This window comes from Miscanthus floridulus, chromosome 7 (genome assembly GCF_019320115.1).
Source record: "Miscanthus floridulus cultivar M001 chromosome 7, ASM1932011v1, whole genome shotgun sequence".
In the NCBI taxonomy this organism is placed as follows: domain Eukaryota; kingdom Viridiplantae; phylum Streptophyta; class Magnoliopsida; order Poales; family Poaceae; genus Miscanthus; species Miscanthus floridulus.
The window spans coordinates 73,390,374-73,412,524 of NC_089586.1; the positions used below are offsets into that span (position 1 = coordinate 73,390,374).

The 22,151-nt window shown below is 50.8% G+C and overlaps 1 long non-coding RNA gene across 1 annotated transcript; it reads right to left on the bottom strand.

Annotated features, from left to right (window-relative positions):
• Positions 1–2,964: 2,964 nt before the first annotated feature.
• LOC136463438 (uncharacterized) lies at positions 2,965–4,082 on the bottom strand. Its single transcript, XR_010761018.1, has 3 exons — positions 4,030–4,082; positions 3,331–3,952; positions 2,965–3,234 (listed from the first exon to the last, which is right to left on the bottom strand). It is a non-coding gene; the product is annotated as an uncharacterized lncRNA (long non-coding RNA).
• Between the last annotated feature and the right edge of the window lie 18,069 nt (positions 4,083–22,151).

Below are 22,151 nucleotides of genomic sequence, written 5' to 3' on the forward strand. Positions count from 1 at the left end.
GTAGTGGCGCTGAATGCCCTTATCAGCGCAGTACGACGTGAATTCAGCCGCCGTTGTTGGTGTGTAGCACGTGTAGCTTGTGACCGCACTCTGCCTCTGCAGCAGCTTGCATGTGCCTAATGGCGTCCATAGCCTCTCCCTTACTGCCGAGGACCATCACCCACATGTAGCGGGAGAAGTCGTCGATGAGCAGCAGGAAGTAGCGTCGTCCTCCCGGTGTGGCCAGTGTCACCGGGCCACACAAGTCCCCGTGCACAAGCTCGAGCCTCTCCTTGGCTCGAAAGCTCGCCCGCTGGGGAAAGGGGAGTCGCCTCTGCTTTGTCAACATGCAGACGTCGTAGAGCTGCTCCACATGGTTGAGGCATGGTAGGCCTTGCACCATCTCCATGGCACTGAGCCACTTCAGGGCCTCGAAGTGAAGATGCCCGAAGTGCTTGTGTCACTGCCACGCCTCGTCATCCCGACGAGCAGCGAGATAGAGGGGTTGTGCCACCTACACGTTAAGGACGTAGAGTCGATTTATGCTTTTGGTTACCTTGGCAAGAAGGCGACGATGGTGATCCCAAATCCTCATGACTCCATCATCAACCACCACGCGCGAACCGTTCTCATCCAGCTGTTCCAAGCTAATGATAGAGTTCCTCAACGTAGGGATATAGTGGACTTCGGTGAGCAGTCTGTGCTCACCAGACATGACGGTGAAGGTGACGAAGCCGATGCCCTTGATCTCCACGCCGGAGGCATCCTCAAACTTAATGGAGCATCGGACGCTAGAGTCAAGCTCAGTGAAGAAAATCCGTCGACCGATCATGTGATGGGTGGCGCCGGTGTTGAGGCACCACCCATCAGTCTTGTTGTTGCCGGAGCCATCACCGAGGAGGACGTGTACTTTTGGCTCGTCAAGGTGGAGGAGAGCCACTGTGGCTGGTGCCGCTGGAGGTAGCTCGATGCTTGCATGTGCCATAAACAGTGTCGGCTCCTCCTCCTCCGCCTGTGCGACATGGGCCTGGCCGCATCATGGCTGTCGATAGTCCTTGGCCCAATGGCCAAGCTGGCCACAGTTGCGGCAGGTGTCGTCTCGTGCCGGCTTGTGCTTGCCGGTGGCGCCGCCCTGGGCGCCTCCGTGGGTATCACCCTCCGCACGTCCTCGTGCCCCGGCCTAGGCGTCTCTGCATGGCTTGCCACGCTTATGGCCACCTATCGCGGAAGAAGGCTCCCCCTTCTTCCGGTTACAATGCCAGGCAACCCACTACTCCCGAGAGAGAAGGAGCTTCCCGCCAGTGGTGATGGGCCCCGAGAGAGACTGTGGCTCATCGTTGTCGATGACCTTGAGGTGACCTATCGCCTCCTCGATCAACATCGTGAAGAGATCTAGCAGAGACTCGATCGAGCGAGCCATCTGCTTGTACTTCTCGGGGACGCAGCGGAAGAGCTTTCTGACAGCTCTCTCCTCGTCATAGGTGTCATCGCCAAATTGCACCATCTTCTGCAACAGAGTGTTGATACAGAGAGCAAAGTCATCAATATCCTCACCTAGCCTGAAGGCTAGGTTCTCCCACTCCTTACGAAGTGCCTGCAGTGTGGATTTGCGGGCACGGTCGCTACCGATGCGTGCCGTAGCGATGGCATCCCAAGCCTCTTTGGCAGTCCGCTCGTTGGTAAGCGAGAACTGCATCTCGGATGGGACTGCAGTGATGAGGGCATCCAGCGCGCCATCGATCCTGGTCCTAGTCGACGTCGCCGTACCGGACTGCCTCCCACATGTGCCGTACCTGGAGCTTTACCCTCATCACCGTAGCCCACTCGACGTAGTTGGTCTTAGTGAGGGTAGGCCACCCACCGCCAGGGCCGACGTCCCTGACAACAGCCTGGAGCCCGTGGTAACCATGGTATCGATCCGGGGAGAGAGAGCCACGCTACCTGTGAAGGCCGCACTCTCCATCGATCCGTCTACCATCGTTGCCGTGCGCGCCTCCTCATGGAGCGCCACCGTCGTGCGTGCCTCCTCCAGGGGCGTCGCCGGCGCGTCCGCGCCTATCTAGGCTGCCGCCGCGCTCGTGGGCGTGTGCGGCTACCCACTGCGCCGCCCGCGCTCGCGCTGCCTCCCTCTCCAGCAGCTCGAGGTCCACGTCGGCGCTGTCGTCAGCATAAACGGAGTTGCTGATGCTGCCGTGCAGAGCCTCGACCTCTGCTGCCACCACCGCTGCTTTCGCCTCCGCTCTGGCTGCTGCCAGCTCCACTGCTGCCAGCCTAGACGCCCTTGTCGTCGCCGCAACGGTCTCTGCCGCCGCTCGCTCGTGTTCCTCTGTCGCGGCAAGTTCGGTCTCTTGCCGACGCCGTGTGCTCGAGGCGACCGAGCGCTGAGACTGCCCTGCGGACATGACGCGTTACCGGAGGGCTGCTACGTGGAGAGAGGGCTGCTTCAGACAAGTTGCTACTCGTCTACGCAGAGGGAGAGGAGTGAGCAGGAGCGGCCGGAGCTGCTGCTGCTCCCAGCTAGGGCTGTTGCACGGCTGGAAAAAGAGATGAGCAGGAGATGCTCATGCTACAGGATAGTACGGCTCCGATACCAGTTGTTAGTCGCTGAATTCTTACTCTTGGTAGTAGCAGAATTCTTACTCTCATCGAGAGAGGATGACACTAGGAGTTAGGACACTTTTCTGATTTATTTATCACACAAATGCCATGCCAACCTGAGGGGTTGAGGATACATATTTATAGGCTGCTAGCCAGTCAAGTATATGCCAAGATGCTAGTCCTAGGTGCTAGTCCTAGATGCTGTCCTAGATGCTAATCCTAGATATTAAGATGCTGTTGTCCTAGATGCTAAGATGCTGTTCTAGCCAGTCAAAGATGTTGTTCTTGCTACAGCCCCATAAAAACCAGCTAAGACTTATCCATTATTTTTTTCTTACATCAAATCAAATCAAATCAATTGAGCCCAAACAATCAGGCTGCAGGGCAGTCTGCATCTTGTCAAAAGCAACAGCAGGCTGATGAATCTCTCGTACATACCACATCCCAGCTTTTGCCCAAAGAATTGTCAAAAGGCGGCAACAGTTTGAATCTCTCATCCCACATCCCAGCTTTTGCCCAAAGAAAGATGCACCGTTGCCAATGTAACCTGATGTGATGTACTACTCAAAAATTGCCGGTCTCAATGGTCAAGAGCTTTGTACAGATTGAGTAGGATCAGCATTCTGCTATGATCACAACACCACAGAAGACTGCACTCTGAAATGAAATGGATATGTTGGGTGATCTGAACAAGAAAGTGACAGTTAATAGGAGGTTAGATTGCAACATAATTGTGGCTAGAAGAGGGAGTACCATCCCACAGTTATCTGCTCCAGTCACCTCCTAAACACAATAATAGTATTGCTGCTCTACAGGCCAGCTGTCGTTGCCATGGCTCCCAGAATCCATTATAGTTTGAAAGGTTTATTAGCATCCACATAAAGAAAAAGTTAGTACCATGGAGTGGGCCTCAATGGCCACCCAGAGGGTGATGAGAAAAACTGAAGTAAGATGACTCTGAAGGATACTATGAAATTAAAGCGTATAATGATCTTCACAAAATCAGCTTTGCAGTCAGCAATTCTTACTTTTACCCAACTTCCTGCATGACAAGTACAATTATATTTTTCATTTTTTTATTCAACTATCCAAAAACATTGAGAGGAAGAAATCTGAAGATGTGGAGGAAACACATGATATCGTTTCTTCAGGCACGAAAGCAATTCTGTGTAAAACAATCTCGATATGACTGCTTTCGTTCCAAACAACTGAACATGTAGATCTCATTTTGCTTTGGCATCACGAGATAAACATTAAGAGCTCCTGACTGATTCCCTGTGTTACACACCGAAATTGAATTCTGAAGTTACTTTGCAGAAGTAAATTCTTGATCCTTCTGGCGCCACCAATTTACTATGATAGAATCAATAATGATCTGCAGTGTTACAGACATTAGAAATGACCCCTAAGAGAATGCAAGTGACATATAAATAATGTCTTTGCAATGAGAACCTGGTTAATGTGTGCCACAACACAAGGGATGACCAGAAATCCAGACTCTCCGAACGCTCCTCCAAGCTGCTCAACCACAGCAACCAACACAGGCAACGTTTTCTACAGGAATAAGAAAGCCAGCTAAAATATTTTCATGCCATGAAAGCAGAATAACAACTTCATCTTTACCTACTAGTGTTTTGGAACAATTTCAATAACAAATTGGATTCAGACAGATATTTTTGGCCATCGAACTATTAAAAGTGGGACAACTTTGGCCCTCGACCACGTTTCAAGGTGGTTTTACCTATATATGTATTTTCCTAAAATGATAAAAATATGGTTCAATCTCTAAAAAGCCATAAATGATTCATTTTAAATTGAAAATTAACAAAACTGGTACCAATTTCTTTGTAGAAATACAATCTATCTATTGGTGCTCTATTCAGAGTTACTTGGATCTTGTACTTGTTCTTGTTGCTATTGTTTTATTGCTCGTAGTTACCACTGTTATTTATTTAAAATTATCATTTGCGGATTTACTTTATGTTGATTGCTTGATTAGCTGATTGCATGATGTTTGAGCCCCTGTCTTATTTGAAACCTATTACCTAGTCATGCAATCAAAATAAAGTAAAGTAGTAGCTCTGCAATGCCTAAATAGGATCTATATGTGGGGTAGCATGGCATCTGCGAGGTTGGCGTCACCTCTATGATCCATGTACTCAGAATCCATTAGATCCTTTTCGTTGATCTCTTGGTCTAATATAGCGCAAAACGATAATTTTAATAAATAATGGTCATGACTACGAGAAATAAAACATTAGAAATAGGAACAAGTAAGATCCAAATAACTCTAAGTAGAGCATCAATATATATATTACACTTTTAGAAAAAAAGTTTGGTACTGGTTACATATTTTTTTATTTAAAATGACTATGTTATGATTTTTTTAATATTTAACCATATTTTTATTATTTTTAAAAACATATATAGGAAAAAAAACACCTTTGAAACCACATTTATGGCAAAAGCTGTCTGGTTTTAATAGTTTGATGGTCATAGATATCTGATTTTGGAGTCGGAAGTGCTCGTGCCACTGCCACACCTCGTCATCCCAACGAGCAGCGAGACAGAGGGGTTGTGCCACCTACACGTTAAGGACGTAGAGTCGATTTGTGCTTTTGGTTACCTTGGCAAGAAGGCGACGACGGCGATCCCAAATCCTCATGACTCCATCCTCAACCACCACACGCGAACCATTCTCATCCAGCTGTTCCAAGCTAATGATAGAGTTCCTCAACGCAGGGATGTAGTAGACTCTGGTGAGCAGTCTGTGCTCACCAGACACGGCGGTGAAGGTGACGGAGCCGATGCCCTTGATCTCCACGCCGGAGGCATCTCCAAACTTGACGGAGCCTCGGACGCTAGAGTCAAGCTCGGTGAAGAAAATCCGTCGACCGGTCATGTGATGGGTGGCGCTGGTGTCGAGGCACCACCCGTCAGTCTTGTTGTTGCCGGAGCCATCGCCGAGGAGGGCGTGTGCTTTTGGCTCGTCAAGGTGGATGAGAGCCGCTGCGGCCGGTGCCGCTGGAGGTAGCTCGATGCTTGCATGTGCCATAAACAGTGTCGGCTCCTCCTCCTCTGCCTGTGCGACATGGGCCTGGCCGTGTCGTGGCTGTCGACAGTCCTTGGCCCAATGGCCAAGCTGGCCACAGTTGCGACAGGTGTCGTCTCGTGCCGGCTTGTGCTTGCCGGTGGCACCGCCCTGGGCGCCTCCGTGGGTATCACCCTCGGCACGTCCTCGCGCCCCGGCCTGGGCGTCTCTGCATGGCTTGCCACGCTTATGGGCGCCTATCGCGGAAGAAGGCTCCTCCTTCTTTCGGTTACCTTGCCTGGCAACCCACTGCTCCCGAGAGAGGAGCTTCCCGCCAGTGGTGATGGGCCCCGAGAGAGACTGTGGCTCATCGTTGTCGATGACCTTGAGGCGACCTATCGCCTCCTCAATCGACATCGTGGAGAGATCCAGCAGAGACTCGATCAAGTGAGCCATCTGCTTGTACTTCTCGAGGATGCAGCGGAAGAGCTTTCCGACAGCTCTCTCCTCGCCGTAGGTGTCATCGCCAAATTGCACCATCTTCTGCACCATAGTGTTGAGAAGGAGAGCAAAGTCATCAACATCCTCACCTGGCTTGAAGGCTAGGTTCTCCCACTCGTTGCGAAGTGCCTGCAGTGTGGACTTGCGGGTACGGTCGCTGCCGATGCGTGCCATAGCAATGACGTCCCAAGCCTCCTTGCAGTCCGCTCGTTGGTAAGCAAGAACTGCATCTCGGACGGGACTGCAGCGATGAGGGCATCCAGCGCCCGTCGATCCTGGTTGTAGTCGACGTCGCCATACCGGACTACCTCCCACATGTGCCGCACCTGGAGCTTTACCCTCATCACCGCAGCCCACTCGACGTATGAAACGACCTGATTTCCACAAAGGAAAATCCACAGAGTCGAAGTTTAATAAGACCGTTGTAGATTGTATTACCCAAATTTCCAGTCGAATACCACATCCATACAACGATAATATCAGAGTACAAATAGTGTGGAATTACATAATTTATTACATCGCCTCATTGGCGGAATCAAAAGTAGCATTCATTTAGAACAGCTTGAAGATAAGATCGCCAAACTCAAGCGTAGGCACGAACCCCTCAACCGTCAAACTCCTCGCTGCTATACTCCTGAGCAGAACCTGTGTGCCTAAATTTATCAGTACGATTTGTACTGGCCACTCCCACCCTATGAGCATTGCTTTGTGGAAATTGGATGCAAGTTGGATATAATCAAAAGGAACCTATAAGGCTGGGGTTTCCTATGTATTAGCATGTCAAGTATATAATAATAGTTGGTCGAGTTTTAACACCATTCCCACACACATTCCACCCCATTCTCTTTCCAGAGCTAGGTTTTGATCCTAGGATCATTATACCACCATCCACGCCATCACCATACCATCGCTCAGTTGACAGGCCAACTCCCTCTTGACACTGTCTCAAGGCCCGTAGCCCCTGGCTACGTCCGACACTCTCTCATGGGGGAAGAAGAGAAGGACTCATCTCACTATCTAGTTTTAGCGAAACCCAGGAAAGGTCCATAGCCGACAAGTCGGCATATGTATCGATCGATCAACCAAACACTTTGAAGAGGTTTTACATACCCACAAGATAGCCATCCTCGACGGTGCCCCATCTAGGCAGATTCCGGCCACTTGCTAGCCTAGAACGATGCCACCCTACCTCTTAGCCCTAGAACATCCCAAGTCTAGTCTGGGATGGCTGATACTATGAGTCATAGACAGAGCCAGGGCCCTCCAGATGTCAAGAGCCAGGTCCACAAGGCATCCTAAAGTCTCAGAAGGGTGTGGGGGAAACCGCGCGCCCCGTACCTCCTTGCACACGTTCGCCTAGCAGTAGTGGCATTGTTCTACCAAGTAGTCCCACCGTCCCGCACCATATAGGGCGAGTGGGATGTAAAGGATTCCTGGTGAGTCTGAGTACTAGTAAGTCCTTAGAGATTGACCAAGCCAGAATGTCTTCATCAGGGTTTCCATTTTACATGCCACCACAGCACCTCTACCCTGGGCTCCACCTATCCGAGGTTCACACCCAAGGACACCTCCAATTACCATTTACCCGCCATAGGTATTTCATATCCAAGTGCCTAGGTAGCACCACATGGCAAGACTCGCCCCAGGCTTGTCGTATACTCCAACTTGGTCGACACAACCCTCACCCTCCACACACCCAAGTCACACACGCAACACTCTCCCCATAATCTAGATAACGCTAGTTTCCACCATGCATTAATATAGTATAAGTGTAGTAGAAGTATAAGCAATGAAATATAGCAGTAAGCATGTGTCTATCCTAATAGCAGGGTATGCAGGGGTAAGGTTGCGTCAAGGTGAAGGCCATCAAGTAAGCATACTACCATGCAAGTCCTATCATAGTATGATTATAACAGTAAAGTGAAGCAATAGCAGTTCTACATTAGCCATGCGTAAATAGGTGCTATGAGATTGGGTGGGATGTGGCACCTTTAGTGTAGCCGTCTCTGTTCTCCTCACGGTACTCACTATCCTCGTCCATCTGGTTCTCCTCTAATTCTGCAACGATCGTATTGTAGTCGCGTTAGCGACGTCTATAGAATAGCATAGAGAAGCAATGAAAATTCAAAAGAGCCAAATGCACTCAAACATGGGTTCATTGCGTAAAGCTCGATTTTAGATGAATTTTGGTCCTAGTTTCGTATTTTTCTGAGGTCGTATGAATTAGTTATGGGTTTCCAAAGTTTAAATCGTTTCTGAAAATGGAAAAAGGCTGATCACTTCAGGGCTGACACGTGTCACACTATGACTGGTCCACGTGGCATGCTGACATTAGCATGACATCATCGTCTCGGTTTTGGTACTAACAGGTGGGGTCCCACATGATGTCATCATGACATCACTCAATGACAAGTGGGTCCAGCGGATTTGTGTCGCTGACTCGTGGGTCCGGTCTAGGTCATCGTCAAGCCAATCGGGCAAGTCAACGATCAACAGATCACAGTCACTAACAGGTGGCCCCGGTCAATGGTCAGTGTTGACCAGTCAATGGCCAATACAGGCCAGGCCTCGACTGGGCTGGTTGGGCCTAGATACGGGCTGGGCTTTGGCCTACCACATGGTGCATGCTGGTGCGGCCATGTCGTCCTACTGGGCCACTAACAGGCCATGATCCACGGGCGCAGGTGAGGCGTGGTTCATGGTGAACCCACCTATGTTGGTCCATAGACCATAGAGCCGGTCTATGAAAGACTTGGTCCACTTACTCCTTCCTGGGGTTTGGTTCACATGCACGACATGGTCGTGGTCTGAGCTCGGCAGAGCTGCTCGGGACGTGGTCGGCGTGGTCATGGTCGGTGAGGTCGTGGTCGGAGCTGCTCGGGACGTGGTCGGCGTGGTCATGGTCGGCGAGGTCATGGTCGGAGCTGCTCGGTGGAGCTGCTCGGGACATGGTCAGCGTGGTCGTGGTCGGCGAGGTCGTGGTCGAAGCTGCTCGGTGGAGCTGCTCAGGACGTGGTCGGTGTGGTCATGGTCGGTGAGGTCGTGGTCGAAGCTGCTCGGTGATGGGAAAATCCCCTTCTCTTCCCCGACGGGGCTCCCACCGGTGGTGAGGTCACCGATGAGCTCCCGCGGCGGCGCTAGCATCCGATTAGGGTAGGCAATAGTTTCCCCATGCCTCGGTGAGTGCAGCGGTGGGGTCAAGGTGGCGGTTGGGGCTTCATAGGGTCCCAGCCACGGTGAACGGCGGCGTGGGTTCATCGGTGTGCATGGATAGGGCTGTAGTGGTAGCGAGAGCCTAGTTGGAGGAGCATGTGAGCTCCCCGGTGCTTCTACGGCCATGGTGGGCGTGTTGACGGAGCTCCTGGTGCTCCCAGTGGCTTCGGTCATGGTGATGGGGGCAAAGCAGAGGCAGTGGCGCTCCGACAAGGTGCGGTGCGGCAACGCAGGGCTCCGGTGGGCTTCTTCCTCGGCTAAGATGGGCGCGGTGTGTCTCTCATCATGGCGGAGCCAGTCAGGGTGACAATGTTGCCTTTACCGCAACATAGAAGACGCAGTGGTCTTGCCATGGTTGTGCTCTCGGCCATGGTGAGCGTGCCCGTGCAGGTGCGCTCTTGTTCTGATGTACAACGTCATGGCTGGGGTCCTCCTTTTGGCTGATGGCAGCGCGCACGACGCATCCTAGGTCTTGGCAAGCGTGTCCATGGTGGTCTCCCTAGCTAACCAGTTGGGCTAGGCTGGAGCTCGAAGCTTCAGCAAGGTTCCGATCATGGCGGTGCACGTTCCATTTGGCTAGGGAGGTGGTCTCAGCAAGATGGCTTACCGCAGGGTATGTGGCGGTAGGATGGCAGTGCGATGGCGAGGCGAGGCCATGATGAGGCGATGCAGTGCTGTGCCGAGTAGCTACGTCGTTGTAGCTAATCGGGGCGGCGCTCCTGGCTCCAGCGAGGTCCTCCCCGCAGCGGCTTCCTTCTCCACCTTGCTTCTCCCTCCTCCCTCTCTCTTGGCTTGACGCTGTGTGGTGCTGTGCCACCAGCGGCGATGGCGAACGGGGTGAGGGTTAGGGCTCATGAACGTTGGCTTTTATAGTCGAGCTCCAAGGGCTCTAATGGTGGACGGCGATTAGGCGGTGGTGATACATGCGGCGCATCTGACGGCTTGCGTGCGGTAGCGTAGGCGCGGTGCAAGGGGGAACAAGGTCATGCGATTTGCGTGACCCTGGGCCCACGCCTGCCATGCTAGTCAGCTCTCGGTCATGTGGGAGAGGTTGGCGTGGGGAGGAAGAAGATGCTACTGTGCTGACAAGCGGGGTTGGGTCGTCAGGCACTTGGTGCGATGTGGTTGTGTGCTGCGCGTGATTACTGACGAGCGGGCTCGGCTTGTCAGTGGCTGTGCGCGTGCGGGCGGCGATGCTGGGCTAGCTCACAAGCCCGAGCAGGCCTGGGCTGCTGCTGCTCCCTCTTCTTTCCTTCCTCTTTTATTTGTTGCCAATTTGGTTAGGGTTTATCATAAATATTAAGTAAGTTAGTTAAACATCACATAAGGCAAAAGAATCCAAATCACAAGTGGGTCTAAGGATGCATGCATGATTTATTTATTTAGGAATTTAATTACACATGTGGCATAAAACCAAACTATGCTTATGATCTTAACCTAGTTGGGTTACATCCAATCCAAAACTAGGGTTGGGCTTCTACATGTGTCACTCAACATCACATAGGGTTAAACAAAAATTTTGTTGTTGTGATTTTTGGTGTGTGGATTTTTGGTTGTTACAGTCCTACCCCCTTAACAGAATCTTGTCCCCAAGATTAAAGCGGATCATACCCTCCAAAGAGATAAGGATATTGTAGCATGAGGTCAGGACTCTTTCTCCCATGTTGCTTCTCTCTCAGTGTGATTGCTCCATTAGATCTTGCATATAGGAATAGTTTTGCTTCGGGTCTCTTTGGTATCTCTTCCCAGAATTCTGATAGGATGTTCTTTATACTCAGAGGGTATCTTGAATGTCAAGTGTATCAATTGGAACCTACTTCATTGGGCGCTCTCAAACACTTGCGTAGCTGGGATATATGAAACTACGGGATGTACACCTGCCTATTCTTCAGGTAGCTCAAGTTTGTAAGCGAGTTTTCCAATCCTCTTGCAAATCTTGTATGGGCCAACAAATCTAGGGGCTAGCTTTCCCTTCACATGGAATCTGATAGTTCCACGTAGCGGGGATACCTTGAGATAGACGAAGTCTCCCACATCGAACTCAAGTTCTATTCTTCTTTTGTCAGCATAGCTCTTGTATCGACTTTGAGCAATCCTCAAATTCTCCTTCACTTGAGCAACTCCTTCTGCATCTTGGATCTTAGCAGAATCAAAGAATGATCTTTCTCCCGGTTGGGACCACATAAAAGGTGTCTTGCAAGGTCTGCCATACAGAGCTTCAAATGGCAAAATCTCGATACTGGCTTGGTAGTTGTTGTTGTAAGAGAACTCTACATAGGGTAAGCATTTCTCCCAATCAGAGCCATAATTCAGTACACTAGCGCGAAGCATGTCTTCTAAGATCTGATTTACTCGTTCAGTCTGTCCATCTGTCTGTGGGTGGTAAGCGGTACTAAAATCAAGTTTGGTTCCAATGGACTTGTGCAGGGCTTCCCAGAATCGGGACACAAACTGAGGACCATGATCAGATACAATACTAGAGGGAGCTCCATGTTGTCTGAGAATATGCTCAACATATAGATCTACAAAATTTTTGGCATCGGTCTTGGTCTTAACTGGTACAAAGTGAGCAATCTTGGTCAAACGATCAACAATCACCCAGATGGAATCATTGCCTTTCTGTGAACAGGGCAATCCAACTATGAAATCCATGGATATGCTCTCCCACTTCCACTCAGGAACGTCAAGGGGCTTTAGCAATCCTGCAGGCCTTTGATGTTCAGCCTTGACTCTATTACAGGTGTCACATTGTGCCACATGTCCTGCAATGTCTATCTTCATGCCTTTCCACCAAAAGTGTTTCTTCAAGTCTTGATACATCTTTGAACCTCTAGGGTGAATACAGTACTTGGAATTGTGAGCTTCTGACAGAATTTCCCCTCATAGCACTGGGTCAGATGGAACACAGATTCTGTTCTTGAACCAGATGGTTCCTTGTTCATCTTCCTGGTGGTTGGTCTTGTAGCCTAGTTTCATTAGACCACGGAGATATTTGATCTCTTCACAACTTTTCTGAGCTTGACGGATGCGATCTGTGAGATCATACTGTATGCGGAGCTCATTCAACAAGTCATGCGGTAGTATCTCAAGTCAGAAATCTTCAATTTCTTCCTTGAGCTCAGGTGGTACAGATTCAGTGATCAAAGTGTGATAGTAACTCTTGCGACTGAGAGCATCTGTAGCTACGTTAGCTTTTCCCGGATGATAGTGAATTTCTAGGTCATAGTCCTTGATCAACTCTAGCCATCGGCATTGCCTCATATTTAGATCTTCCTGAGTGAAAAAGTACTTCAAGCTCTTGTGATCTGTATAGATATCACACTTGTTGCCTATCAAGTAGTGTCTCCAGATCTTCAAGGCATGCACAACTGCTGCTAACTCAAGATCATGAGTAGGGTAATGGTTCTCGTGTTCTTTCAACTATCGAGACGCATATGCTATCACTCTTCTATCTTGCATCAGTACACAACCAAGTCCTTGATGGGATGCATCACAATAGACTATGAAATCTTTGCTGATATCAAGCAATGCTAGCACAGGAGTTGTGGTAAGCTTCAGTTTCAATTTCTGGAAGCTTTGCTCAGACTCGGGTGTCCATTCAAACTCTTTGGTCTTCTTCAAAAGGTTGGTCATCGGACGGGCTATCTTGGAGAAGTTTTCGATGAATCGGTGATAATATCTGGCCAATCCCAAGAAACTTCTGACTTCAGTCACATTACAAGGTTGATCCCATTCTTTCACAGCTTCAATCTTAGCTGGGTCAACTGCAACACCTTCAGCTAATAGTATATGGCCTAGGAAGGCAACTTTCTATAGCCAAAACTCGCACTTACTGAACTTTGCGTAGAGCTAATGTTGGGCTAGTTTCTCAAGCACAGTTCTCAGATGATGTTCGTGTTCTTCAGCGGTGGGTGAATAGACAAGGATGTCATCAATGAATACTACCATGAACTTATCCAGATCATCCATGAAAACCTTATTCATCATGTTCATGAAGTATGCAGGAGCATTCGTGAGTCCAAAGGACACCACGGTGAACTCAAACTGCCCATACCTAGTCACAAAAGCTGCCTTCGGGATGTCACTCTCTCGAATCTTCATTTGATGATAGCTAGATCTGAGATCAATCTTGGAGAAATACTTGGCACCTCAAAGCTGATCAAGTAGATCATCAATCCTTGGCAGGGGGTACTTATTCTTGATGGTGACTGCGTTCAAGTTCTGGTAATCAATGCACATTCTCATTGAGCCATCCTTCTTCTTAACAAATAGAATAGGGGATCCCCAGGGTGAAGCACTAGGTCTGATATATCCCTTTGAGATGAGCTCATCAAGCTGTTTCTTGAGCTTAGCCAGTTCTTCAACTGACATGCGATAGGGTCTCTTGGCAATGGGTCCTGTTCCCAGCAAGAGATCAATGATGAACTCCACATCATGGTCTGATGGCATACCTGGTAATTCTTCAGGGAATACATCGAGATAGTCTCTGACCACAGGCACATCATGAACTGTCTTCTCCTCTTTCTACGATTCTGAACTAGCCTTAAGGGCATATAGGATGGAAGTGGACTTTCTGGACTGGGGTTCACATCTAATAACTTGGCCTGATGGGTGGGTCACTTGGACGTATCTAGGTGAACATGATATAATACCTCGGTGAATGGTTAGCCAATCCATGCCTAAGATGACATCTAGGTTTGTGGAAGGTAACAGGGTTAGGTCGGCTTTAAAGGTAAGACCCTCAATGGCAAGACTCACTTCCTTACAGATGTGGGTGCACTTTAGGTCTCCTAAAGGTGAGCTGGTGATGATAGGCTTTCCACATGGGGTTACAGGTAGGTCATGCTCTCGTGCAAACTTGGATGATATGTGAGAACAAGTTTCTCCAGAGTCAAATAGAACCGATGCACTATTGCCATTAACTAAAAACATACCGTACACAACGTCAGGGGTAGCCTGTGCTTCCTCGGCATCTAGATGGTTGAGACATCCATGAGTAGCAAGTCCCTTGGACTAAGACTTCTGAGCAGCTGAGTTCTATGGGCACTCAGCGGCTTTGTGACCCGGTTGGCCACAAGTGAAGCAGGTGAAAGGCGCACTGCCTGTAGGGGTTGGCATGGGTGCCTTCTAGTTTCCAGTGCTTGGTGCGGAGCGGTTCTGTGCTGGGCGTTCATTCATAGAGTGGGAACGGTTGAAACGGTCCTGAGTGTTGCGGTCCTAAGCATAACGGTCCCAGGTGTAACGATCCTGAGCAGGGCGGGAGTATTTGGTGGTGTAGCCTCCACTACCCCTACTCGATCTAGGGTTGTCATCCCTGTTGTGGCGAGAGCGCTCCTTGGGTGGTGCATCTCTATGGAACCTCTTGTGATCACATCCACAGAACGACTCCTCAGGCTTACGCTTCCTCTCCCTGTACTCCTCTCTAGCTTCAGCATGGTCCTTCTCAATCTAGATGCAGCGATCCACCAGAGCACGCAGTGTGCTACTCTCAATACCACCAAACTTCAGCTTGATGTGCGGGTTAAGTCCCTTGCGGTAATAGTACAGCTTCTCCTTCTCAGAGTTCACAACATAGGAAGGTGCATAGCGAAGAAGATTGGTGAAACAAGTAGTGTACTCAGTCACCCTATCCTTTCCCATCTTGATGTTGCGGAACTCCTCAGCTTTGGCCTCCATGATACCTTTGGGAATGTGATACTCACTGAATGCTTTGACAAACTCATCCCACGAGATGTTGGTAGGGTCCTCATGGGAATCACTGAAACTGTCCCACCAGACGCGTGCTGCACCTGTGAGCTGGTGTGTGGCAGCTCCAACACACTCATCGTCGGTGAAAGTAGTGAGGTCAAGCTTCTTCTCCATCTCCTTGAGCTAGTCATCGGCTACAAGCGGGTTAGGGTCGGTGCCATCATAGGTAGGTGGCCTTAGCTTTAGAAATCCTTCCAGCTTCCTTTGGAAGTCATTCTGCTGACCTCCCTGGCGACGGTTTGCTCCGTTAACAAGAGCTACAAGAAGTTGGGTCTGTTGTGCCATCACCTCTACCAGGTTCGGTGGTGGTGGTGGTGGAATGTTCTCCTCAGGCAGTGGGGTATTCTCTAGGTTGAAGGGTATCCCTCCACGTCCACGGCCGTGGCCACGGCCACAGTTGTTGCCACCACACCCCCTATTTGGTTCGACTGGTTCGGGGGTGGGTGCACGTCCACAGTTCATTAGACGATTAGATCGGCGGTTCGGCATCTGCAACACGGATCATATAAATTTTAGTGTTTGTGCCATAAGTGCTTATGATTTAGTATGATTACATGATTTTGATGATTTAAAGAAAAACATTTATTCTGTCCAACACTCAATACAAAGAAGCAATAAGGTCCATAAAATGCAATAAGATCCAAAACATTCATTACATGGGTTTTATTACATAGCATCATCTCCAGTAGCTACACTTGAAGACTTGCGAGAATCGTACTACGCATAGTGTCTCATATTACATCTCATAAGGGGTACATCATGGGGTACAACTTATGGAAGCCACTGACATGACTCATGACCACGCAGGGTCATCTACTCTAACTCGTACACCGCAGCTGGGATACGACTGTTCTCGATCTCAATCTCCTTGTCAGACTTATGAAGTCGGGACACGTACTTCAAGGCCTCGGCGAGCTCCTCAGTAGGCTTGGCTGTAGGTAGGGTAGGGCAGGCGTCTAGGTTGAGGCGAGTCGGGGCTAATTCAAACTCCTCTATCCTAGGCTTCGTCTTGCTATGAATCTCCTTGGGTAGCCGATCCCACATACCCTTCATCTCCCTGAGGCGCTTCTTGTCAGACTTCTGCCAAGCCTACCATGTCCTCTCACACTTGTCCTATAGGTACTCGTTCTGCCTAAGTGCCTCGATCAGGTGACCCTGATTATGAACGGCCTTCTTCCTGAACTCCTCTAGATCTTGAGTCATGGTCTTGTTCCAAGATTGGATTTTCAGCATATCAATCCCCTTGGACCTCTCTCTGTCTCCTTTACGGTTGAACTCGGCCTTCTTGTCGTCCAACTCTCTCTGCAACTCCAAGACCTTGCTGTCGAGGTAGCAGTTCCTATTGCCTAGGTCAACGGCTTTGTCCTGTAAGTCTGCGACCTCGGTTCTATGGACTTCTTCATGATGGTTGAGCTCGTCCTGTAGCTTGGCAACTGTCTCAAGTAGACTAGCTCGCTCTTGTGCTCCCTACGAGTCTCGCTCCTGGTACTCCCACAGAAGGGCCTGGTCCTGACGTCTCCTCTGCTTCAGCTGGGCCAAGTACCTATCTTGCTCTAGTAGGTGGATAGCCGAGACGCGAAGGCATCTATCCTCCTCGGCAAGGATAACTCTACCAGCTGTGAAACTCTACTCACTAGGGGTAAGGCTGAGGTCAAGGGCCTGGGGAAGTAGATGGAACTCTGTCGTCTTTAGGTGCTCATAGTGGTCCCTCATCACTCTATGAAGTGTCTTATGTGAGATAGCTTGCAGTCCCTCCTCGACTGTGTCCTCTATAGTCAACTCGGTGAAAGCTAGGACAGAAGGTAAGGTAGTGCTAGCTGGGAACTTGACTGAGGTGACGATCAGTCCTTCGATTCCTCCTTCCTGAGCTGGCTTCCTAGTGCAGGTGACCTTGACAAGCTCATCAGGGACTCCTAACGTGATGAGAACTTAGCAGAGGGTTTGTGCAAAACCCCCGAGCTCATGTAGGTCGAAGGTAAGCTTGGCGTGGTCCAGAGGCAGCGATCCTAGAGGCGGCCAGTCGACGTTCATTGCCATCTGCATGTTTTAGGGAACAGGTGTTAGCAGGTCAATAATAGATAAGCCTTGCATAAAGTAAATGCATGGTCGGTATATAACCGAAAGAAGGGCTGTTCACGTCCTATTCTATCGTCCATTTCTGAGAGTTTCGTCCTATGGTCAAGTATGGCTCTGATACCAACTGAAACGACCTGATTTCTACGAAGGAAAATCCACAGAGTCGAAGTGTAATAAGACCGTTGTAGATCGTATTACCCAAATTTCTAGTCGAATACCACATCCATACAACGATAATATCATAGTACAAATAGTGTGCAATTACATAATTTATTACATCGCCGCATTGGTAGAATCAAAAGTAGCATTCATTTAGAACAGCTTGAAGATAAGATCGCCAAACTCGAGCGTAGGCACGAACCCCTCAACCGTCAAACTCCTCGGTGCTATACTCCTTAGCAGAACCTATGTGCCTAAATTTATCAGTACGATTTGTACTGGCCACTCCCACCCTATGAGCATTGCTTTGTGGAAATTGGATGCAAGTTGGATATAATCAAAAGGAACCTATAAGGCTAGGGTTTCCTATGTATTAGCATGTCAAGTATATAATAATAGTTGGTCGAGTTTTAACACCATTCCCACACACATTCCACCCCATTCCCTTTCTAGAGCCAGGTTTCGATCTTGGGATCGTTATACCACCATCCACACCATCACCATACCATCGCTCAGTCGACAGGCCAACTCCCTCTTGGCACTGTCTCAAGGCCCGTAGCCCCTGGCTATGTCTGACACTCTCTCACGGGGGAAGAAGAGAAGGACTCATCTCACTATCTAGTTTAAACGAAACCCAGGAAAGGTCCATAGCCGACAAGTCGGCATATGTATCGATCGATCAACCAAACATTATGTAGAGGTTTTACATACCCAAAAGATAGCCATCCTCGATGGTGCCCCGTCTAGGCAGATTCTGGCCGCTTGCTAGCCTAGAACGATGCCACCCTACCTCTCAGCCTTGGAACATCCCAAGTCTAGTCCGGGATGGCTGATACTGTGAGTCGTAGACATAGCCAGGGCCCTCCGGATGTCAAGAGCCAGGTCCACAAGGCCTCCTAAAGTCTCAGAAGGGTGTGGGGGAAACCACGCGCCCCGTACCTCCTTGCACATGTTCACCTAGCAGTAGTGGCATTGTTCTACCAAGTAGTCCGACTGTCCCGCACCATATAGGGCGAGTGGGATGTAAAGGATTCCCGATGAGTCTGAGTACTAGTAAGTCCTTAGGGATTGACCAAGCCAGAATGTTTTCATCAGGGTTTCCATTTTACGTGCCACCACAACACCTCTACCCTGGGCTCCACCTCTCCGAGGTTCACACCCAAGGATACCTCCAATTACCATTTACCTACCACAGGTATTCCATATCCAAGTGCCTAGGTAGCACCACATGGCAAGACTCACCCTAGGCTTGTCGTATATTCCAACTTGGTCGACACAACCCTCACCCTCCATACACCCAAGTCACACACGCAGCACTCTCCCCATAGTCCAGATAACACCAGTTTCCACCACGCATTAATGTAGTATAAGCGTAGTAAAAGTATAAGCAATGAAATATAACAGTAAGCACGTGTCTAGCCTAATAGCAGGGTATGCAGGGGTAAGGTTGCGTCAAGGTAAAGGCCATCAAGTAAGCATACTACCATGCAAGTCCTATCATAGTATGATTATAACAGTAAAGTAAAGCAATAGCAGTTCTACATTAGCCATGCGTAAATAGGTGCTACGAGATTGGGTGGGATGTGGCACCTTTAGTGTAGTCGTCTCCGTACTCCTCACGGTACTCTCGGTCCTTGTCCATCTGGTTCCCCTCTGAGTCTGCAAACGATCGTATTATAGTCGCGTTAGCGACGTCTATAGAATAGCACAAAGAAGCAATGAAAATTCAAAAGAGTCAAATGCACTCAAACACAGGTTCATTGCGTAAGGCTCGATTTTTGATGAATTTTGGTCCTAGTTTCGTATTTTTCTGAGGTCGTATGAATTAGTTATGAATTTCCGAAGTTTTAATCATTTCTGAAATTGGGGAAAAGACTGATTAATTCAGGGCTGACACGTGTCACACTGTGACTGGTCCACGTGGCATGCTGACGTCAACATGACATCATCGTCTCAGTTCTGGTACTGACAGGTGGGGTCCCGCATGACGTCATCATGACATCAGCATGACGTCACTCAATGACAAGTGGGTCCAGCGGCTTTGTGTCACTGACTTGTGGGTCCGATCTAAGTCATCGTCAAGCCAATCGGGCGAGTCAATGATCAACGAATCACAGTCACTGATAGGTGGCCCCGGTCAATGGTCAGTGTTGACCAGTCAATGGCCAATACAGGCCGGGCCTCGACTGGGCTAGTTGGGCCTGGATACGGGCTGGGCTTTGGCCTGCCACGTGGCACGCGCTGGTGCGGCCATGTCGTCTTACTGGGCCACTAATGGGCCATGATCCACGGGCGCAGGTGAGGCGTGGTTCATGGTGAACCTGCCTATGTTGGTCCATAGACCGCAGAGCAGGTCTATGAAAGATTTGGTCCACTTACTCCTTCCCAGGGTTTGGTTCACATGCATGACGTGGTCATGGTTGGAGCTCGGCGGAGCTGCTCGGGACGTGGTCGGCGTGGTCGTGGTCGGCGAGGTCGTGGTCGGAGCTGCTCGTTAGAGCTGCTCGGGACGTGGTCGGAGTGGTTGTGGTCGGAGTTGCTCGGGACGTGGTTGGCATGGTCGTGGTCGGCGAGGTCGTGGTCAGAGCTCGGTGATGGGAAAATCCCCTTCTCTTCCCCGACGGGGCTCCCGCCGGCGGTGAGGTCACCGACGAGCTTCTGCGGCGGCACTAGCGTCCGATTAGGGTAGGCAATAGTTTCCCCATGCCTCGGTGAGTGCAGCGGTGGGGTCAAGGTGGCGGCTGGGGCTTCATAGGGTCCCGGCCACGGTGAACGGTGGCGTGGGTTCGTCGGTGTGCATGGATAGGCTGCAGTGGTAGCGAGAGCCTAGTTGGAGGAGCGTGTGAGCTCTATGGTGCTTCTACGGCCATGGTGGGCGTGTTGAAGGAGCTCCTGGTGCTCCCAGTGGCTTCGGCCACGGTGGTGGGGGCAAAACAGAGGCGCCGGCGCTCCGACGAGGTGCGGTGCGGCAACGCAGGGCTTCGGTGGGCTTCTTCCTCAGCTAAGGTGAGCGCAGTGTGTCTCTCGACATGGCGGAGCCAGTCGGGTGTCAATGTTGCCTTTACCGCAACGTAGAAGACGCGGTGGTCTCGCCATGGTTGTGCTCTCGGCCATGGTGAGCATGTCCGTGCATGTGCGCTCCTGCTCCGATGTACAACGTCATGGCTGGGGTCCTCCTTTTGGCTGATGGCAGCACACACGACGCGTCCTGGGTCTCGGCAAGCGTGGCCATGGCGGTCTCCCTAGCTAACTAGTTGGGCTAGGCTGGAGCTCGAAGCTTCAGCAAGGTTTCGATCATGGCGGTGCACGTTCCATTTGGCTAAGGAGGTGGTCTCAGCAAGATGGCTCACCGCAGGGTTCGTGGCGGTAGGATGGCGGTGCGGTGGCGAGGTGAAGCCGTGACGAGGTGATGCAGTGATGTGCCGAGCAGCTACGTTGCTGCAGCTGATCGGGGCGGTGCTCTGGCTCCGGCGAGGTCCTCCCCGCAGCGGCTTCCTTCTCCTCCTTGCTTCTCCCTCGTCCCTCTCTCGGCTTGACACGGTGGGGTGCTGTGCCACCAGCAGCGGCGGCGAATGGCTGAGGGTTAGGGCTCACGGACGTTGGCTTTTATAGCCGAGCTCCAAGGGCTCCAATGGCGGACGGCGATCGGGCGGTGGTGATACGTGCGGCGCATCCGATGGCTCTCGTGCGGTTGCGTAGGCGCGGCGCAAGGGGTAACAAGGTCATGCGATTTACGTGACCCTAGGCCCGCGTCTGCCACGTTGGTCGGCTCCCGGTCGCGTGGGAGAGGTTGGCGTGGGGAGGAAGAAGATGCTACTGTGCTGACAAGCAGGGTCGGGTCGTCAGGCGCTTGGCGCGATGTGGTTGCGTGCTGCGCGTGATGGCTGACGAGCGGGCTCGGCTTGTCAGCGGCTGTGCGCGTGCGGGCGGCGATGCTCGGCCGGCTTCATGGGCTACGCACGTGGAAGGGCAGGCGAGGCTCGGTCGAGCTAGCTGGGCTGGTTCGCAAGCCCGAGCAGGCCTGGGCTGCTGCTGTTCCCTCTTCTTTCCTTCCTCTTTTATTTGTTACCAATTTGGTTAGGGTTTATCATAAATATTAAGTAAGTTAGTTAAACATCACATAAGGCAAAAGAATCCAAATCACAAGTGGGTCTAAGGATGCATGCATGATTTATTTATTTAGGAATTTAATTACACATGTGGCATAAAACCAAACTATACTTATGATCTTAACCTAGTTGGGTCACATCCAATCCAAAACTAGGGTTGGGCTTCTACATGTGTCACTCAACATCACATAGGGTTAAACAAAAATTTTGTTGTTGTGATTTTTGGTGTGTAGATTTTTGGGTTGTTACAACGTAGTTGGTCTTAGTGAGGGTAGGCCACCCACCGCTGGGGCCAACGTCCCTGACAACAGCCTGGAGCCCGTGGTAACCATGGTATCGATCCGAGGAGAGAGAGCCACGCTGCCTGTGAAGGCCGCGCTCTCCGCCGATCCGTCTGCCACCGTTGCCGTGCGCGCCTCCTCATGGAGCGCCACCGCCGTGCGCGCCTCCTCCAGAGGTGCCGCCGACACGTCCGCGCCTGTCTAGGCTGTCGCCACGCTCGTGGGCGTACGCGGCTGCCCACTGCGCCCCCGCACTCGCGCTGCCTCCCTCCCTAGCAGCTCGAGGTCCGCGTCGGCGCTGTCGTCAGCAGAAACGGAGCTGCTGATGCTGCCGCGCAGAGCCTCAACCTCTGCTGCCGCCGCCACTGCTTCCGCCTACGCTCTGGCTGCTGCCAGCTCCACCGCTGCCAGCCTAGACGCCCTTGTCGCCGCCGCAACGGTCTCTGCCGCCACTCG